Raw genomic sequence first — 14074 nt, forward strand, 5'->3', positions numbered from 1 at the left:
ATCTATTCAAAAGAAAGTGAGGATAAGTAAGCACTCTTATGCTGATTTATTGGTGTAGACCAATTATTTGTTATGAGAAGCCTAACATCGACCTATTGAAATAAAACACAACTATTAAAATTTACTGCAAATCACTGAGAGGTAAATTGTGTAAGTAATTTACTTGCCCATGGACAAGTATACTTTATCTGAGTTTTCTGACTAGTGTTTAACATTCCATCGCCGTCTGGCAGTCCACTTCGTCATCACCTGCTGGTATATATCATTGCTGTGTAAAATAAAAGGAGACAACACCATATATATTTTGTTTGGCCATGTATATTGAAAGGTATACAAATTTTGCCTCTCTGAAAAGTATGGGTCCGCATGGCCCCACAGCATCTTTGAAAGGATATTCTCATTTTTCCTTCATAAAAAGTATGGGTCCATGTGACCCCACGATGTCTTTTCTGTGTAGTCAATAGTACGGTCTGGCGAAGGTTAAGTCCAGAAAGTTTACATGCTGTGTTCACAATTTCGAAAGTTTACATCGATTTTGAACAGACAGATGCTTTACAATTCTTTCCAAATATTTCATAGGGATAGGTGTCAAAGAAAACAGCGGAAGTCATTGTCAACAGCGGGCGTGGGGATTTTAGGTACTGGAATATTATTTGAAGTTTCCAAATGCTTGGGATATAATGACTGTTGATAGAAATTTGAAAACAACTGTTTTAAATTTTGAGGGATAATTGTTCAGGACATTCTGTTAAAACTTTACAACAAAGATTATTCGGACCAGTTGCTCTGTGCACATTGATTTTAGAAATAACTTATCATCTTCCTCTCGTCCCTTCTCTGATATGACCCGAGTGTTCACTTACAAATCCTCACCCCCTAGTAGCCATAAAGAGACCCGAATACTTACACAAGTTAACACACCCTTAATTCGCTAGTGTATTGTAGCCCCTAACTAGAACATATCTAGATGTGGGTGCGGATACTCCGATGACGGATGAATAATACCAAACACAATGCAAACAAAGATTCAATAACGTCTGGTCCACTAAAATGCAATCAAAATCCAAACCAGAATAAATCCAACATGACCTGAGTATGTAAGCAAATGGGCCAAATTTGGAAACACGAAACACTAAAAGTGTATATAATAGAAAATAGAAAATATACCATGCCACTACCAAGTAAGCAAACACAACATGTAAACAAAGGAAGCGGATGCCACCTAATGCATACTGAAAATACCTAGATGTGAAGTAAATACAAAGCATTGAAAGTAGATAGTAAAGAGAAGTTTTTATTACTTTTGACGCAGTCAATGAAAATGTCAAACGTAATAATAAAGCAAAACAACAGCTTGAAGAAGGAAAGCTGGAAGCTAACTAAACCGGAACTCACACCTTACCGGATGTTTGCACATTACATGAATAAATGGGTATAAGTCCGAAAGGTACGTTACAAGTTACAAGTGCTCTCCGAAACGCGAGCGTAAGGCACGGTCTCGATCAGACACACACAAAATTTTAAACAATGACTCGAAATACGCTGAAAAGTTCACTATGAAGTTTTTGGTATAGGTGCAAGTGGGATGTGTTCGCGCACACTCGCAATCACTCTATAACATGAATGTATAAAACTAAGTTGAACAAATCTATCAGAAACGTTAAGCACACAATGAGTGACTGACAAAGCCCTAAGAGATAATTAACTAAGAGACTTAATTTGCACAATGCCTTATTATTACTCTAAATACCAGACTAAGCTTGTAGAAACTATAGGCCTGTAATTACCGGTAACTATTGCTAACTGGACCTCTGCAGAGATACACTGTATTCTTACCAACACATAGTAAACACTCAGCTTGTCAACTGTGATGATTTATAAGAATATACAAAACTATTGTAATATTCCTGTGAAACTACGAAAAACATTTCGCATGAGAACATGAATATCACATGAAACATAGTATCAAAACATGGTTCATATACAGAACATAAATATCAACAATTTGGAAAACATCATAGTTTCCAAAGTCTCAAAATGTCTCAAATATCTCACATGTGTATTTCAAAGGTCTTCAAGCCGTGGAAGTCATGCATATATTAAGTGATGAATCATGAATAAGTGAAATGTCATGTGGGTGAGTGAATTAAAATTTAAAGTCACATCGGCTGTATTTCAGCTGTATTGTGACTAAAACAAATTGTAAATTCACGGTAAATACGGTAAATACACGGTAAATACAACCAGTCAACAATGGACAATAAATACGGACAAGACATGTACAGTATAAAATGGGCTAACGATCGCCAACAACTGAAGGTAGATCACCATACAAGGGACCGTGGGGACTTACAGTACTTTTGCTACCTGCATGGACACCAGCTGGATTTATACCATCCCTTCAGCCACTGGCGATTGAAATGAAATTTAGCCAAACATAAAATGACAAAAATAGTACATCTGAAAGAGCGGGTAAATTTAGATTTCCTTCGAATGTTCCGGGATTTACGTACCTTCTCAGGAGGACAATAATGTTACACTACTTCAACCAACCTTAGAGGGTACAACCACTCACAGAAATGTCATGTACCGTACTTTAAGGCTACACATAATATCATAGCACAATATCGCATAACCAAATCACTTGGTTATAGTCACTGCACAGTCCTTGCACATGAGACCCGTAAAGTGGAATGATATAAAATCATCAAATGATATAAAATCATCAAATGTCAAACTGTGTAGATGCTGACTTAGCGCCGATCAAGTAGATGGCGGAGAAGACATTGGTGAAAACAGGTGATGTGACGTCAGCGAAGTTGACGATGTGGCTCAACCCTCAGCCATTTTGTCGCTAGTCCTGACTGCTAATAAAGTAGACTGAGGCGTAGTAGTATTTATAGTGGGGGTAGGAATACCGGAATAACCTAATGTCTTTATCTGTGTTCCCATTTCCCTCACACCCTACAATTGTTTTGAGCAGGTGCGGCAAAATTGCCCGCGGGTGGACAGCCCCCAAGGGAGAAAAATAGAAAGGATTTTACAATTTCTCCCGAGGAGATTGTGTCAACTGCTTTACCACTCGCTGTTAGAGGGCACCTCTCTGATGAGGCCCTTAAGTATCTACACCTGATATGATCTTGGCAACTTGCATGGCGAAATCGAATGTGATACAGGCTTTGTTGGGATACGAACTCATGATGCAAAGCTGCGCAGCTCTACATCATAGGACAGTTCTCTGCACGAATACCAGACCATATCCTACCTAACACATGTCACTATCTGCTTGTCTGACCGCTCTTCTATTATTTTCAGTGCACCCTACTTACAAGCGAGGTTGCCAATTGCAACTCATTCGGTACTTCGTGGTTGTACTTCTTTATCTCAAAAACATTGATGTACAGAAATTACAAATATTTTGCGAATTCAGGTCGATGGAAGGGAGATAACTCTAAATATGTTTTTTTCCTTGTGTCGTCTGCAAAATCTAACGAGGGCTACAAAATCATAATTAATATTATCAGCTCCTGCTGCAGTGTCGTGAGCCTGCCCGAGGGCATTATGTAATTCATGGAGAGGAAAAGTTTCATTGTAATCTTCTCCACCATGAGAGTTAAAATTGACTGATTTCTTTTCTTCTTTGGCTTGGGTATTTCTGGATTTGATGGTTATAATTTGATGATGAGGAGTGGTTTGCCAAAACTTTCACCAAGTTTGTTTGCCATTTCAGCCTTATTTGTTAAAAGAGTGTCACCATCTTTGAGATGGCGAATGCTAGCTTTGGACCCTTTGCCGTTAACCTTTTGAATCATGTTCCACATCTTGGACATGGGTGTGCGGCAGTTGATTTTGGCCACACATTTCCTCCGTGACTGGCGTTCAGTGTGTTTAATGGTACGTCTGGCCCTGGCATTTGTCATGTCAACAGCATTTAGGTAGGATGGTGTTGGAAATATTTCTCCACCTTCTTCCTATTTTTCCTAGTTTGTTTGCAGTTTGTGTCAAACCATGGTTTTGCATATGTGTTTGCACTGGACTTAGGAATGGTTTTGTCTCCAATGGCATATAGGACGTCCGATAATAGTTCCAAGGGATCAGGAACATTCCTGAAATTGTCAGGTTTAAGGTTTTCAGAACACAGGGTATGGAATAACTGCCAGTTGGCGTTGGTAAAATTCAGCCTTGTTGAGAGAGGTTCATCCTTGGGATTGATGGGAGTAAGAATTGTTGGGAAGTGGTCACTTCCACGAAGGTCATCATGGACTGACCATTCAGACACGTTTAGGAGATTAGAATCTGTAAGTAATAGATCGAGAATAGAGCACATTCCAGTGGGAGGATGGAGATTAGTGTCTGAGCCATCGTTCAAGATGTATAAATCATTATTTGAGAGAATATCTACTAGGACCTTTCCCTTGTTGTTTGTATCAGTACTCCCACATACGGGGCTATGACATTTCATGTCACCCATGATTATGCAGGGTTGCGGGAGTTGATCAGACAAGTTTTGAAGATCTGATAGGCGGACAGTTGGGGATGGAGGAAGACAGAGTGAACATAGTGAAAAGCCTCTGTTCAGAGTCATGCGCACAGTGACAGTTTGTAGGTTGGTGTTTAGTGGAACAGGGCTGTGAAGGATGCCCTGCCTGACTGGGATAGAAGTGCCTCTGGTAGTTTTAATAACACGAGGAGCAAAAGAGTGATAGGCACTGTGATGACGGATATCAAATTTATCAGGTAGGTTTTTTGGGAGGCAAACCGCAGTTAAAAATCTTGGATCAATAAATTTATTCTTAAGTCCTCTGCAATTCCATTGAGTCATGTTTTGTGGTTTCATGGTGCTTCAACTAGTGATCGGTCACGTGACCGTGAGGAAGCCTTTAAAGTACTCCTGGTTTCAGGGATAGAAGAGTAACCTTCATATGCAGAGTGTCAAAGGAGGTATAGACCTCTTTTCTTTCTTTTACAGGCGCACACTTTCTGTTTCAGGCTTTGGTGTTGGTTCTGGCGTTTGAGATTCAGGGTTTTTTTTATTGAGATGGGCTCAGAGGATATGAACCATGTCAAATTGGTCTGGAACGAGATAGTTGCAGTAGTAACAGAAGGACGGGAGAGGGCAGGGGAGTAGGAGATGGTTGAAGGGGTTACAGTTAGACTTGCAACCTTCTTCTTAGCTTCATAAAAGAATATGTTTTCTTCATGTGTGATCTTTAGGATCTCTGATTCACGTTGCCACACTGGACAAGGCTTGAAGGAGATCATATGGCTACCAGTTTGAGCACTTCACTTCCTTGGTACAGTCATTGCCCTTCTGTTTGTCACCAGAACGGTGGCAAACAGCAGGGAAACAAGAGGAATTGGATTCGTGTTCAAATGTTTGGCAGTTGTAGCCCTGGAGTGGATTGGGGACGTACATCTCCACACCAATGCTGCAATATCTTGCTTTAATCGAGTCGGGTATCTTTGTTTAAGTGAACGTAATGAGGTAGGTGTGTATTGGTTGAACAACACCGCCCAACATGAAAGTGAATTGTTTTACCGCTGTGACCGCCTGCTGTGACAGCTCCGGGACAATTTGTTCTTCTGTCATATCAGACAGGCAGTGACCTCTGTCCCGTACAATGCCTTTACATGAATTCAGGGTTTTGTGTGATGAGAACGATAATGTTTGTATTTTTTGCAGATTTAAGGATTGTTGTCCCTGAGTACATTCTGTCCGGAGTGACCCGGATCAGGGCTCAGTGACACTGGTAACCTCTCCACAGGTACCAGCGATACCTATGGAGATTGCAAAAGGGTTCAGATGCATAGGTTGCATGTCACAATGATCAGAATCGTGGCCAGTAGTCGGATTGGGAGGGTGTAATCTCATCAGATGTTGGAGTCTGTGTGTCCTCGTTTTGAACTGGGGTGTTGGGAAGCCATATCGTAAGTGATGAAGTTCAGCACCCTCTCTCCCAACCCACCACGGCGTGTCAACAAGGGTGATTTTATGCTGCAGCGGATCTTCAAGCTGCAAGGACCGAGGCTACGGGCTGTTGTACTCCAGCGAATTTGACATGAAGTACTGCAAGCTACCAGATTAAAGGTCAGGATGGTTCAGTATGTGACTATCAATTGGAGACATACAGAAATCGGGTCATCATCACCAGATTGGCCCATGAGCCAATGCGTTCTGTGCGTGGGTGTGCGCAGCAAATTTGTTTTGGCATCAGTTAACCTTTTGAAGATGCCCAAAGTGTCATGTTATACCAAATTTTGTATAACCGTTCCAGACGATTGATAGAACCAGGTCTATTCTAGAAACCCGTCCTGGCAAAGTTATGGTCGAAGTGGTGTGTGGGATTATTAAAGACTATTGTCGGTTTCGTTGGAAAGCTTGAGAAAAAGAGTCAATGTGAAATTAGTCTGATCTCATGAGGACAAAAAGAATGGAGAAAACTCATAGCGAGTTCAACCTTTAACCAAAGCACGCTATTGGCAGCTTGGCAAATTGGCAGCTCTACACATGACTAAAGCCATATCAAGCTCAATTGATTGATCTACGTGGGGATGAGCATTCTCACACCAATTCCTTGTTGTTGAATATACAACGCAAGGACGTGTACAAGGACATGATAAAACAGAGCCACCTGTACGATACGAAGGATTATTCTTCATGTCACCCATGGAAGACGAATGTGCTGGGACACCAATTGGCGTCACTGTCGCCCATGAATACCAAATAATGGATCACCATTGATGGTGTTACGACTTTCACCCATGGATAACGTAATATTAAAGTAGAAATATCCCAAATATATAAATCATGCAGAAGATATACAACAGCCCACGAGGATATTGGAATGGTGTGAGTGCTGCCCTAAGCTCGCCGAATATACCAAGGTCTCCGATGATGCCACTAAGACTTGGATGTGGAAACAAGCTCTCCAGCAAATCTACCTGCCACCTTCCAGATACATCCCGAAAAGAAAGTTTCGACGTCCAGTCAAGTCGATCAAGCCAACCTCCTGTTTCTCCCGCATGACACAATGAGACGTGCTCTAAACGTGGTGGACGTTGTCAGTTGCTATAAAACGGCTGAGCCACTCATTGCAAAAGGTCCGAGTCATGTGGCCAAGGCACATGAACGTATTTATAAAGGGAGCCCTTTGACGTTTCCGAGCAAATTACAGCTCGAAGACAAACACGAGTTCACGAGCTCCGTGTCACAGCTGTTATCTAAACATGAGGTCAAGTCAGGTACAGGATGGTGGGAGCCCATCGCAGCCAAGCTGTCACTGAGAGATTTAACGGCACCGTAGCAAAGTACACCCAAGAAATGGTCACGCCCGAAAAACAATTGACAAAATGGGCGATCCGTTCAGCCCGTGTGGTGTCAGCAATCAACGCCAAAGTGACGCGACTCATCGACAAGGGACCTGTCAATACAATTAAAATGACATCTGCAATGACTGAATCACCCACAGTGTTAAAAGGACTGTGTTCAGGGTGGAGAACCTTGAGATTAGGAGGTACTAAACCAAGGTCACCGAGAACAATAGGGAGCCTGATGATAAAGTACTTTGGATGCATGCAAGACATTTCAAAGGCGATGTCCGCATATATAGCATGCTTTTCCTGAAACCTTGCCAATCTTTTCGAACACCTCCTTTCTTTCGTCATCCCACAATTCTAGGATTTACTTCCCCCAAATACCCCTCAGAAATACACCCACTAAAGACGCCTTTTAACTACATCTTAAGACTTACATATTTCCGTGTACCAGTAGATAATCATTCCCTGTTGTATGTGTATATGTTCCAGTTTTATCACTGCATTAGCGCCACTGACTATCTGCAAGGTAGACATTAGGCGCGTTACGTTACGCCTAAAGGTATTATCATTAGAATTATAATCCCCAAAGGTCCCAACAAGGAGACTTTTTATCCACAGCTCACTCTACTCGAGTACACAAACCAACCCTACGTGTCTGAGAAATCTTGGACACAACAGTTTAAGTCCATGAGTATGTGAAAGCAACAAGGAGGCCAGAAATACTAGTCATTGTCTTTGAAAATCAGACCTACATTTATTTCGGAATGCAAGACCTTGACAATACCAAGAATGCCCAAATTCACGTCAAGCTCCGGGATGGGTTTATAACTTACCGAAAGAAAAATAGCTCAGAGCTAATTGCTTGAAAAAATTTTTTTGCTGAGCCAGTCCTAATCTTATTCCTGATGAGTAGTTGACTGGGCTCCCTTGACCCCCTGAAAAGAAGGGGTAGGACTGGCACATTATATTATTATACAATTCGTAGAAACGTTCACTCTGATTCATTTTAATCAAGAAAACCATGTCTGCTTCATCCGATGAAGAGATATCTCCATTTATTAATCCTCTCAATGCTGCCGTCGAACCTATTCGACAGGAGTGCAGGATAATGACATCTCCAAATAAAAATTGCAATAATTATTTAACGTGTCAGATTTACGTGTCATATGAATTATGTAGTGAGTGAGTGAGTGAGTTAAAATTTTACATCGCATCGGCAATATTACAGCCATATAGCGATGAAAACAAGGTAATCAATCTAAAACATCCGTCGACAAAGGATAGTAAAACTACCTAGATTATCACAGATACACTGACGTTAAAACTAGTCATGAAATCTAAAATATTTTAACTAGAGAGGACGATACAATGTATAAAACAGGCTATAGTTCGCCAACAACTGAAGGTAGATCACCATACTAGGGACCATGGGGACTTACAGTACCTTTGCTACCTGCATGGACCCTAGCTGGATTTATATCATCCCTTCAGCTGCAGGCGATGAAGTGAATTTTAGCCAAAATTAAAATGACAGGGATACTACAATTAAAATAGACGGTAAAATGAAATTATCTTTGAATGCCTTGGGACTTATGTACCTTCTCAGGAGGAGAATAATTTTACACTACTTCAACCCCCTTGAAGGTACAGCCACTAACGATCTCAGTTACTAATCCAAATTACCACTCATAAAATATTTATCTATTTACAAATCTGATAACAAATTCAATTCGTTTAAAAATGCGATAATTAAATGATAACTAACATTACTAAAAAGATCCTTCATAGTTCGTGTTTGAAAATAGTTATCCCTTGTGATGGAATATTCAACACAGTCAAGTAGGACATGCTTGACTGTGATCCTTTCATCACAAGGGATGCAGAACGGAGGATCCTCACCTTTCAATAGGTATTCATGAGTATATCTTGTGTGACCAATACGACATCGTCGCATGATTACCTCTTCAAATCTGGACTGACAACCCAAGTGGGTATAACCAACATAAGGTTTTATTTCATGTAATTTATTGATACCTACTTGAGTGTCCCACTTCCTTTGCATCAGATGACGGACATACGATCTAATTATAGCTCTATAATCAGAGTATGGAATATGAAGTGGTGTCACAGATTTGTTTAATGCTGCCTTAGCAGCAAGATCGGCCATGGTGTTACCAGAAATGCCAACGTGGCTGGGCAACCAACAAAAGACGATGTCATATTGGCCAGTAGCAAGATCATTTTGTAACTCAATAATTTCTATTAAAAGTGGATGTTTACATGATAAATTTTTGATTGCCTGAAGACATGAAAGAGAGTCAGAAAATATTATATATTGTTTATGCTTAGGATGTCTTTGAATATATTTAAGGGCTGAGAGTATTGCGTTTGTTTCTGCTGTAAATATAGAACTATTATCCGGTAATCTAGAAGATATTGTTCTGGATCCAATGACAGAGGCACAAGCCACTGCGCCACCATCCTTGGATCCATCAGTAAATAAGGATTTGTATGCATTGTATTTAATTTTTAATTGATTGTATTCTTGTTTATATTGCAATTCATTAGTTTGCGATTTTTTAAAAGTTGTCAGTGTTAAGTCAACTTGTGGCCTTACTAGTTGCCAAGGAGGAGAAGAAAGAAGGCGGAAAGGAGCTATATTTTCCAGTTTAATGCCGGCAGCAGAAATGAGTGATTGAATTCTGAGCCCCAGAGGTGGAGCAAGAGAAGACTTTTTGTTATACAGATCCTCATAAAGAGGAGTAAACACACAATTATAAGCAGGGTTGGACTCATTGGAATATAGTTTTGTGACATATTGTAATGATAATTTGATACGGCGCTGTTTTAGGGATGGCTCGTCAGCCTCGACATAAAGACTGTCAATAGGAGAAGTACGGAAAGATCCAAGACACAATCTCAGACCCTGATGGTGAATAGAATCAAGTATTTGGTTGCTATTACAGGCTCCACCATAGACGATGGATCCGTAATCTAGTTTGGAACGGATTAGTGCTCTGTATAATTGGAGGAGGGTCTTCTGATCTCCTCCCCATTTTGAACTGGCAACAACTTTCAGTAAATCTAGAGCCTTCAGGCATTTATTTTTCAAGTACTTTATGTGAGGTAAAAACGTCAGGTGATGATCAAAAATTATACCTAAGAACTTAGCTTCTTTAACAACTTTTATAGGAGTGCCATCTAGAACTAAATCTGGATCCTTGTGAGGCTTATATTTCCTACAGAAGTGTATACATTTTGTTTTAATCTTCGAAAATTTAAATCCGTTTTCTAACGACCACTTATGAATTCTATTTAAACATAATTGTAACTGTCTTTCGATAGTATTCATGTTTTTCCCACGACATGAAATGTTACAATCATCCACAAAAAGAGATCCATCAATGGAATCATTTAAAACCTTAGAAAGACTATTGATTTGTACACTGAACAATGTGACAGATAAAATGCTGCCTTGTGGGACACCCTGATCCTGATTATAATGATCAGACAGGGTAGATCCCACTCGGACTTGAAATTGTCTGTCATTTAAAAACCTGGATATGAACTGAGGCAAACGGCCAAAATCATGTAAATCTTTTAAAATTCCTTGTTTCCATGTAGTGTCGTATGCCTTTTCTAAGTCAAAGAATATAGACACTGCATGTTGATTTTGAATCATTGCATTTTTTACGAATGATTCTAATAGAACTAAATGGTCAATAGTACTTCGATGTTTCCGAAATCCACACTGAATATTTGTGATTAGATTATTAGATTCTAAGTACCATGTCAGTCTATTGTTGACCATGCGTTCCATGGTTTTGCAAACGCAGCTGGTTAATGAAATAGGTCTATAATTTGAGGGGTCAGTATGGTCACGTCCAGGTTTAGGTATGGGCACAACTATTGCTTCACGCCATGATGGGGGAAACTTACCAGACGTCCAGATTTCATCAAAGATTGCAACTAGAGTTTCCAAACATGCTTCTGGTAAGTGTTTCAGGAGTTGATAATGGATATTATCCGCTCCCGTAGCAGTATCATGAGCTTGACTAAGTGCAGTATGAAGTTCGTGGATGGAAAACAACTCATTGTAATCTTCTCCATTATCTGAAGTAAAGCTGATATTTTTCTTTTCTTGTTCTTTTTGATACCTTATAAATTTAGGATCGTAATTAGATGAGGAAGAATGTTTAGCAAGAGTTTCCCCAAGTTTATTTGCAATATCGTATGTATCTGTTAAAAGGTGATCCCCATCTTTAAGGTGCTGGACACTAGATTTAGACCCTTTGCCCTTTATCTTCTGAATCATATTCCAGACTTTGGATATAGGCGTTCGTGAATTTATTCTGGAGACAAAATTGCGCCATGATTGGCGTTTGTGTTGTTTAAATGTACGCCTTGTTTTTGCATTTAAAATTTTAAAGGTATTAAAATTATGTACCATAGGATGGCGACGGAAATAACGCTCGGCCTTTTTCCTTGCCTTCCTTGCTTGTTTGCAATCATTGTCAAACCATGGTTTACGAATGTGAGGGTTTGCAGAGGACCTAGGAATACATGCATCAGCTTTGTCATGTAGTACATCAGAGAAACGTTTTATCGGATCGGAAACATTACGTAGAAGAGCATGCGTTAATTTGTTTGATGTTTCTTTTTCAAACAAGGACCAGTTTGCCTTTGAAAAATTCCATCGTGTTGAAGGACGGTTATCAGCTGGTACAACAGAGCGTAATACAGTGGGGAAATGGTCACTGCCACAGAGGTCATCATGGACTGACCATTCGAATTCAGAAAGTAGAGTGGAATCAGAAACAGATAGGTCAAGAGACGAATAGGTTCCTGTCCCTGGGTGCAAATAGGTTTTAGAATTGTCATTGAAAATGCATAAATCATTCTGTGAAATGAATTCTTCCAATGTCTTCCCTTTATTGTTTGTATTAGCACTGCCCCAGAGCGGGTTATGTCCATTAAGGTCGCCCATAATGATACACGGCTTAGGAAGTTGATCATACAGAGCCTGAAGATCGGTTTGATGGAGATTAGAAGATGGTGGAATATAAAGAGAACACAAAGTAAAGACAATGTGTAATGTTATACGCACAGCAACAGCTTGCAGTGGAGTATTTAGTGGAACTCGGCTCTGGATGACACCTTGTTTCACGAAGACTGATGAGCCTCCAGTTGTTTTAACACCTGGAGGCGAAAAGAAATGATATGAATTATACTGCCGAACATTTAAGTGATCGGTATTTTTCAGATACGTTTCTTGGAGACAAAATGCCGATGGATTAAAGTCTTGTATTAATAACTGTAAGTCATTTAGATTATTCCTACGTCCTCTACAGTTCCATTGAATAATGTTACAGGATCTATTCATGGTGGCTCGATTGGTGATCTAGACCGGGGTGGGGGTCCACTCCCATGCACTTGAGGTGAAGGGAGAGCCTCCATATCAAGAAGCCCATATGAGTTATGGACCTCGACTGGGGATGAGGAAGAAGGAACCTTCAAATTTTGTAGGCCCCTGGATCGTCTCATCTGTTTCTTCTCCTTTTGTGTTAATTGGACATTATCCTGAATAGGTTCACTTTCAATTTCTGGTTCTATGTCAGATTGAGTCATCTTGGTCTGTGAAGCTGAAGTATGACAATGTGAAGCATAGTGACTGTGAGTAGTATCACCAAATGTAAGCTGTTGTTTGTTGGTTGATTGACAACTTTTCGAAGCCGTAAGAACTCTGTTAACAGGAGTAGGAGCTGCAGATGAAACAGTAGCAGAATATGTTTTGGCAGACGTAATTATGGAATGATGCTGAACCATTTTTTTGGCTTCTTGGTAAGAAACATTTTGAGTATACTTTATTTTGAGAATGTTAGATTCATGAACATATCGAGGGCAGATTTTGGATGAAGCGGTATGGTCATTTGCACAGTTTACACATTTGGTGGTGTCACTAGTGCAATCTGAGTTCTCATGAGCGCCAGCACAACGGACACACACAGTATTACGAGTGCAGGATTTTGCCCCATGACCAAATTTCTGACACTTAAAGCATCGGAGCGGGTTTGGTATGTATACCTCCACCCCAATGTTGAAGTATCCAGCCTTGATTGATTTTGGAAGTTGTTGAAGAGCAAAGGTGAACACATATGTGTTTGTTTTGAATATTTTATCATTTTGCTTTTTGATGAAACGCTTGACAGCTGTAACGCCTTGGTCTTTTAGTTCGGCAACAATCTCACTTTCGTCCATGTCAGAGAGAACACGGCCATAATCTCTAATGATACCTTTGACAGGAGTTGAGAGTTTTTTGTACTGAGACAACTACCTTGATATTGACAAATTGTTGTAACCCCAGCAGATTAACGGATTGTTGCCTTCGTGTGCATTCAACTAAGAGTGAACCATTTCGAAGGCGTGTAACATTTTTCACGACTCCACAAATACTTTCAATACCTTTGGAAATGGCAAACGGATTCAATTTCACCGGGTTACCATCAGCAGAAGTGATAACAATAAACCGAGGCCATGAAGTACTATTGGTAGTAATTGTTTCATCATCAGATGAAACACAATCTACAAGTCTCCTTTTGTAGTTTTTTGATGAACCAGATTGTGCGTGTTTTGCCATGGTGGTAGAATAGGATTCAACACCCTTGCTCCCCACCCGCCATCGAGTGTCAACAAGGACGGTGATGCAGGGGAAGCCAGCCTGCAACGCCAGGGTTACAAAGGTGTCATACTCCAGAAT

This window comes from Haliotis asinina, chromosome 4 (genome assembly GCF_037392515.1).
Source record: "Haliotis asinina isolate JCU_RB_2024 chromosome 4, JCU_Hal_asi_v2, whole genome shotgun sequence".
In the NCBI taxonomy this organism is placed as follows: domain Eukaryota; kingdom Metazoa; phylum Mollusca; class Gastropoda; order Lepetellida; family Haliotidae; genus Haliotis; species Haliotis asinina.